Genomic DNA, 8,549 nt, shown 5'->3' with positions numbered 1-8,549 from the left:
TTTTTTTTTTTTTTTTTCTGTTGGGGATAGAATGAAAGCTGAACACATTTATAAAGACACTTGGATGATACATCCTGGTTTGTAGTGTATAGAGTCAGATTAAATGAACTGATGGTCATTTTCTTGCTTAGAGCCTCTGGAAACACTGAAATATTCCTAAATCACCTCTCATGACCATGTACAAACTGCAATTTTTCAATTTATATTTTGTCTAAATGTGACCAACTTTTACTCAAAGACAGCAAACAAACACAGTTGTTATTAGAAAAAATGTTTTCAGCTGCTTCAAATATGAAGAAAAAATATTACACAAACCAATTCAACTTTTTCCCTTATTCCAAATTTTACTAGTGGATCTAAATATAAATGCAATTATACAAAGACCATGGAAAACGTCAACCCAAGCAGACACAGCTGATCAAACTTAGAAGAAGCTGAAGGCAATCACAAATTTCTGACTATTTAGAAATTCAAGTGTCAGGACCAATGAAAATGTTTTTAAATCATAAAATGGTTCTTCACCAGAAATAATATTATTTTAGTTTGAAAAATGGCAGTTTCCAGGAACTGAAATAGTACACGGGGAAATTTGTTTAGAAAAACTTTCTCACTTCCACCGCTGTGATTCTTAGAGGCTTAAAGTTTCAGTGTTATCAAATGAAAACTTAGGATTTTTCCAAACCAGAAGTGCTTTTTCTTAAAATTAGAAAGTACCTTTAAATAACAAAAAATTAGAAAAATAAAATTAAGAGATGTCAATGCTCAAAGGCAAGAAAACTCCTCCTTTGCTCTTCTACACCTTAAAAAAAATACAAGGCAATTATGGCCTGAGTGAGAGAGAAAAGCCAAGACTGGGAAATCGGGAGTACACTGGGACAGGGAGCCCAAATATAGGGGGCATTAAAAATAGAGTGAGGGAGTTTGGAGGAGGTGAGCCCAGAATCTTAGAAAAGGTGAAAAATGAGAAAACTGGGGCTGGTTTAATAAAAAAGAAATAGTGTTAGAAGCAGTAGTGTAGAAAGTTAGGAGTAGTTCAGTGAAAAGCTAAAAAGGACATGGCAATATAAGATCAGAAACAGAACAGAGATGTAATTTCCTAGGAAATCATGGAGTGCAATCCAGTGTTTTCTGATCTCATTAGCTATCAGCCCCACCTGCAGAGTTCACCTCTGGTTCCCCCACTGTGCTCTACAGAGTACTGTACCTACTACAGCAATCAGAAACTCTCTAGTTCAAGTGGTAAGAGACAGAAAAAATTCCAGCCTCCACTGTGGTATTTGGGTGCTAGCAAAATGTCATAGGGAGGAACATATCTGCAATATTTGTGTCTCATTTACCACTGATGTTCTGAGGTCTGTTCTGAGGTCAGGAGGAACGTGGGACAAAGGTTTTGTGATTAAACAGTAAAATGCTGTCCAGAAGAATTGGATTCTGTCTCTGCCTTAGATGTCCTACAGGAAACCAAGTCACACACTTCATTACAGATTTTTTTCATAGGTGGTCCCTAATTGTCTACATCTAATTCTTTAAGTAGCAGGGTTGAACTAATTTACAGGATGTAGTTTTTACAGACATGCTGAATCATTCTGATGCAAATGACTAAAAAAATATGCCAAATTGGTACCAAATACATTCAACTTTAATCTGGTGCCTTGTTTCCAAACCTGCAAAATGGGAAAAAGATGCACACTTACTTCACATAACACAGAAATGGTAATAAATCCAGTTAAAGCTTCTTAGCTCTGTATAAACATATTGATGAGTAGCCCACAACACCCACCAAAACAAATAAGAATTAAAAAAAAAAATAATCAAGGTCTAAATTTAGAGCAAAATTTACCTGGCATGCATTGTTCCAAACAAGCAACAAGAAGACTGAAATCAAATAGGCCGTTTATTTCTACTGGGGGCCCAATTTAGAATTCTGATCTATGCCTAAGACAGCAAGAATCCTGTGGAAAAATCTATGTGACCACATCACTGAAGACTGTTATCATCTGCCCAAGGAAGTGGGATGCAGATTGCACAGAAAATCTTAACTCCGGCTTTTCTGACTTTTGACTTTGCCATGATGGCATTCTTTTAACTAATATTTTTAGCTGTAATGCATCTTTAATTATGTAATTCATATACATGTACATATGCGTATACTATTTTAGTACAGGATTGAATCATTATTATTTATAAACTCAGTTTCGTGAAAAAGAGACTTCAAAACCAGATGGCTTTAGGGGATCGATTCGGTAATGCAGAGAGTGCCACCTCGTGGTGCTTCCTAAAAAAAGCATATCCAGAAGAATTGTTCTCAAATTTAGAACTAATCGGGATGAACTGTTTGCCGGCATGTGACACTAACTCAAAAAGTTCCCTGTTAAGTAAAATTCATTTTTCCTTTAAGCTAATTTTGACCGAGCCACCACCAAGGCTGACTTCCAACAAGGAGAGAGAATGATTTTTCTTGCATATGTTTCTTGATCTCTCTTGCAAAATCACAGTCTATATAGCACAGCATATATTTACTTCAGAGAAAAATCTTATTTCAAACCATTTTCCTGTAAGATGACTTCTTTGGGCTTATTTCAGATTCCTGACTCCTGGCTTTCCAAATAATCTAAATTACCACAGTATTTAAAATAATTCACAGAGAAGAAAAAATCTTTTTGCAGAGATAGGATATAGTGTTCTGGCACTGTGCATGGGAGCCATTCCCTCTAGTTGCATTCTGAATAGAAGCTACTCAGAAGAGAGGATTTCAGCTTTTGGCAAACCAGCATGGGTGTCAACTCACAATCATACCCCCAGCAGTTTTGCATCCAGGGCTCCCGCTCTTTTTGATTCTATCATCAGCCTCCAGGCTGCTGATGTTTTCCTCAAAAACCCAGTTCCTAAAGTGATATACGACTATGAGAATTTTAGACCTTCAAAAGAAAAGGATAGGTTTCTGGCTCTTGCAGTCATGGAGAAATGGACCAGAAAAGTATAATCTCTAAAATTTTGCAATTAGAAAAGGATCAGTCTAAAGTACTTTGATAATTTCAATGCAAATCTCAACCTGGGACACACCAGCTTTCCTGACTGATTGATCTTTTCTTTCCTCCCTTTAACTACATTTCTCTGCAAAAAGTAGGAACTCAAAAAGCTGTCTGGAAATGCAGAAAATGGAAAAAAAAAAAATCAAGAATACCCAAACTACAAAAAGGAAAAGAAAAAAAAAAACACACAAAACAAAACAAAACAAACAAACAAAAAAAAAAAAAAACCAAAAAAAAACCAAAAAAAACCCCCCAAAAATATAATCAAGGAACAGCAGAGACATAAATCCATGCTCTGTAACACATGTACTGCATGCAGGTTTATCATCAAGGAAAAGTTTGTGCAGAGGAACAGTCTAGAGAGCCTTGGCTTTGATTCCACAGCATTGGAAACCATCATGTTAACTCAGGAATGGAGTGTACTCAGTCTACTTCAAAAAGAGCCTGGATCAAGAGAAAGTTTTGCTGAACACCTCTGCAATCTGAGATACGTGCAAGCTTACCTGTCCCCTAAACCCGTATCTCATGTCGTTACAGTTGTCACAGAAGTTTCTGGTGCTGGCTAAGAACAGTGTCTCAGACCTGAACATTCATTTTCAACATAGTAACATTAAATAATACACAGGTGGTAACAGAAAGGGGTGGGGGAAAAGATGCACACAAGAACAGGGAGAAGGTAAAGACTAGAAATGGAGATACAATAAAGAGATCAAAAAACTCACTCTTACCCTCGGCAACATCATCATCCACAATCAGCTTGAGGCTCTTTCCTCGCCGAACCACCCGGACAGTGTGCCACTCGTTGTCATTGAGTTTCTGCCCAGCATAAAGGGTTTCAGGTCCCTTGCCTGGGAAGGGTGATAGGTGCAGCAGTTAAAGCCAGACCCACAATCACTTTAGTACTTGCTCAATGGGAATAATCATGAAAATCAACCTGGTGTTATACAGACCAGTAGAGTGTACAGGCATTTAACAACCTGTAATCAACCCTCACACCTACACCTTCCCAGCTCAGGGAATCACAAACCCTTTCATTCAGTCAGGTGCCTTCCTCCGCAGAGCCCTAAGATCTCATGCATTTAAAATGGGTAGAAATCTCTCTTGTGCTGTGGTACTAATTTCCAAACATCACGTTGTACAGCACATTACAGTAATAGGAAAACAAGTTGATGACTGAAATATCTCTAAAGTGGAGCCATTACAGTAGCATTTTGCTCTCCTAAGAATCTGGATTTACAACATCCCCAAGGTACCTGGGACTCTTTTCAAAGTTAATCACACTGGTCTTTCAACACTCCAGTATCAAACACCAGGTTGGTTTCAGTCTCAAAGAAAACCAAAAACAAAAAAAACACCAACCTCTCAAAATACAATAAAAAAACCCCACAGAACTTCAAAGCCCACCTTCAAAAATGATTTAAAAAAAAATTAAAATCTCAAAAAGAAAACCATTTACCAACCTGGCTGATTGCTTTAAGGTTCTTTGGCAAAGCAGCCTAGCTTTGAGGTGCTTACTTCAACCCTTGAATTATAGTCAAAAGAGGAAGAGGAACCATGTCTTCTCCTAAAGGTTAGACCACAGTTGCCCTTGCAAACAATGCTCCTGGGAAAACAGCATTAGTGCTACTCATATTTGTCCAGTTTTGCTGCTCACCCATCACAGTTGACAGGCAATTACTTAAAAAATTAATTGTTCAGATTACAGGACCAGAACACCTCACTCATGTCAAACAGTAAGTGAAATTGAATAATGGTGTGTGCTAAATTGAAAGCATCTATCCTCATTTTAGTGCAGTACTAAAGTGGGGACTTTTGATCCAGGTATACCAGAAAATGTAGAACAAGGGCAGCCAAGCTTGTTGCACATTGGGTCTGGACCCACTGCCCAAACTGGCAAAAGGGGAACCCAAGGAAGAAAAAACGAGACATATTGAACATGTTAAAAGAGACAGGATAGGGACAATGAGGCACTGCTACAGCTATCCTACTGCACTGGTAAAACTAAGGTCAGATAGTCCATAGCCCACGGGATGCACAGTGCCTAATGAGCAACATTACCATAATTACTTCTCAGCAAAGGAGGAACATGGGCAAAGAAGATGGTGTCTCATTCAACTAGGATACAATGTGTAGTAGAGGAATTCTTCAGAAGGAGACCAAAACAAAATAAATATTCTGTTATTCTTTTTAAAAAAATCATGCAGTTCATGCTAATAAAAAAGGAGAATAATAACTTTTCAAATAAAGACCACTGCCAGCCAATTTTACCATAAACTAAGAGGAAAAAAAATTTTTTCTAGTGACCTGAAAGATAAGAGTCATTCTTGGATTAAAAGGATGGGGAGTCATATATTGAAGTTACAGAGAATATCTCCTCAGCAGGAGAAACACATAACTTCTGCTGTCCCTCAACCACATGCGAAAGTCACATACCACACATGTAAATCCAGCTGAACAAGGCAGCTAGCTGATGGCCAGAAAGTTTTAAGTTCTTTGGCACCAGACAAACAAAACTCTAAGAATCCAAGAAAGTTATGCTAGACATACATCAGTAAGTATATTTTATCCTAGATCAGAATTCACAAAATTATATCTCTGGATGGCCAGTGAAATTATTGTCTACATCAAATTATACAACATCAGTTACTATAGTTCTACACAGCCACTTCCTGGGTAGGAGGGTGAAGGAGGTCACCTGGTCGTGTGCGTTTGTATAATGCCATCTGAAAGCAGGGGAAAGGGGGGATGAGCAGAAAATGCTTTTTAAAAACCCAATCTTTTCCACATATCCATTAGAGCTCTGTAGGGCTCAGCCAACAGATAGTCAGGTGTGCTGGAGTCTGCTCAGCTGACAAGGCAATGCTTTCTGTGCAATAGCTCTGTATTCAGCATGGTTGAGTAACTCACTCAGTTGCTGACCTTCTAGTTCAACCCTAGCCTGATAAAACAGGGATCAGCTAAAACAGTCTGTGGTTTGGATTGTCTTGATGCCCACTGTAACACTTTCAAAATGAAACTCTGACACCAACAGAAGTTACAGGAATATATTCTCAGAAAATGTAGCTTAACCAATTCACAAATAAATGAATAGAAAGTTGCAGCATTCCCACTTTTTCCAAATGAGTAAGGTTGTCTACTTAGAAGTAACTGGTTAATAGCTTGGGATAAAAATTTGAAAATTAAGCACCACAGATATGAATTATTTTGTTGTTTAAGTCCATGTCTTGATCAGACAATTTTATATTTCATCAGTAGAAACAAAAAAAAGTTGTAATACTTTTGTTCACTTACCACCCTCCTTTTGTAAAAATGGGCATTGGCTTCTTTTAGTAGGGTTACCCAAATTACATGACATACAAAAACTCAATACATTAGCGTTCAGATAAATTTTTCAAACCAGACATATCTGATCTTAAAAGAAAGAATTAAACAAACATTATTTTACATTATTCAAACGGGTTTATATTCAAATGCTTTCAAGACATTTATGCAGCAGTGAGTTGACCTGAAAAGCAGCAAAATTGTGTCCCCATTTTTCAATTGAGAATGTGCAAATGAATTGCTGCTCCTTGTGCAAGCTCCCATTGAATTCTGAGTAGTTCCAAGAACAGTGTATACAGGGACTTCACATCTGGATACCAAAACTTATTTCATTGAGCATGATTACTACATGTGCTGTTACTGTACAGATATTTATATGTGATCAAATTTTAAACAAGGATTTGAAGATTCCTAATCCAACAGTTGCTGATGCTGGGGAAAATAGAAAGGAAATGGACCACTTGTACCAGCACCATAATGCTGTCCCTAAGAAATCTCCTGCCTGGTAAGGCATTTCTGTGGTCTTATGCTTTGCAGGTTTACATTTTCTCCTACTTTCAAGCTATCTGCACCTACATCATCTTTCAACAAGGATAACAGACATAGGAGGAAGCAAAGCAGAAGATTAAATGGGCAGAGAAAGAAAAAAAGCTAGAGATTTTTATCTTCCCTTTGTACAACATTCTTTTATGATAAAAGGCAGACAAGGAGCTCTTGTGGCAATGAATGGCACACCTGGAAACACTTTATATTTATAATACTTTGGGTCATTGGGCATTAGATTATTTCTGCAATTTATTTTTATGCATGGAAAGAGTAAAGGACAACATAACAGTAAACAGAATAAGAAAGTTTTAATTGAAGCAATAACTTAATAGTTAAGCTGACAGAGCATCACTCCTGGCATCTCTGACTGTCTTGGTCATTCCACTCCCTTTCCCAATGTTCTCTGAGAAACTGTGTATCGTATAGAATTGATCACTACATTTCACTTTCCACCTCAAATGAGGCAGGCTAGTGAATATTCATTTTATGCTTAGCAGTGGCAAACACTACTTAATCAGAAGCAAAACTATCTGTCTCTTAGCCATCCCCAAATTCTGGGCATGAGTTCAGCTGCAGTTCAGGCTTCTTGAGCAAATATTACTTGATTCAACCACAGTGAATCCCCCTCATTCTCCCATGAATCCTCCAAAATCTACTCAAACTTGTATGCATATTGTTCATAAAAAACAATTAGTATATGCTTTCAACATGGAATAACTCCATCCAATCTGCCCAGTGTCCCAAATATTATCTCTACGTCAAAGGTGCACTGCTGTTAATTAATAGCTTGGCTCAAATAAACTATATAAAATTGCCAAGAATACACATGCCAAAGTATAAAGAATCAAAAAGCAGATCAAGCCTTCTAAAAAACGCCAAGTTGCTTTCCACGTGCCCCCCAAGAACTCACTTGTTTAGAACAACTGGTCAGAGGGATGCAGTTCTGACAATACCTCTGAAAACACACTTGTTATCCACCCTCAGCGGCTAACAGCACACAGAAATTTCCTCCTGTGAGGTAAAGGAGAAAGAGGGTTAATCCCCTCTGCAGTTTCTCACAGGTGGATCAAAAAGTGTGCTTTTACTTTGATGCAGGCTGTCATCATCTGATCCATTTATTAGACTAAAATGACCTGCATGAAACCAGGCTATCTTCATCACTGCATATCTTACCCAACATTATAGAAGAGGTTGAACATTGAAGTCTACAGATGCCACAAGAGCTGAACAGGAGGGATGTTGCCGTATGGATGAGAATGGACAAGGGGCTTCGCTCAGCACAATTACAATGATAATTCTACAGTGATACTAATGCTTTGAGAAGAAGTAATGATAAGGTTTTCTCTGCTTTTACTTTTTAATTAAAATGCTTAGCTACCATCTCAGATTTTTTCAGTGGAAGATGCATTTTTGTGTCTCTTTCATACAGGGCAACACCCTGCTGGAGTGCCATTAGCATCCCAAGGCAAGGAGGGTCTGGGAAGGGGAAGTTTCTTTGCTCCCCCCTGCCCCCTTTTTTTCATTTGTGATGGAGGAGGGGCATTGGATGTTTTAACTTACACCTTTATATAATGACCAGAGGAGCTGTGGTTTGCCGTGTAAAATGTGTGCACAGAGATTTGTGAAACAACATGAGGATGAATCACAAGA

General features: G+C 38.0%; 1 protein-coding gene across 8 annotated transcripts in view; it reads right to left on the bottom strand.

The window, feature by feature from the left end:
- Positions 1-3,880, bottom strand: part of NRXN3 (neurexin 3) — a 550,019-nt gene extending 546,139 nt beyond the window's left edge. For all 8 annotated transcript variants that reach the window (XM_042047917.1, XM_042047922.1, XM_042047925.1 and 5 more), the window contains exon 1: positions 3,761-3,880. The gene's annotated coding sequence lies outside the window, so the exon portion shown is untranslated. The remainder of the gene's footprint in view (positions 1-3,760) is intronic.
- Between the last annotated feature and the right edge of the window lie 4,669 nt (positions 3,881-8,549).

Source organism: Corvus kubaryi, unplaced genomic scaffold (assembly GCF_017639235.1).
Source record: "Corvus kubaryi isolate FWS band 111438036 unplaced genomic scaffold, C.kubaryi_AGA036_p1.0 66, whole genome shotgun sequence".
Taxonomy (NCBI): Eukaryota; Metazoa; Chordata; class Aves; order Passeriformes; family Corvidae; genus Corvus; species Corvus kubaryi.
Note: the sequence above shows the minus strand (reverse complement) of the source record. Positions and strands in the feature narration are given on the sequence as shown.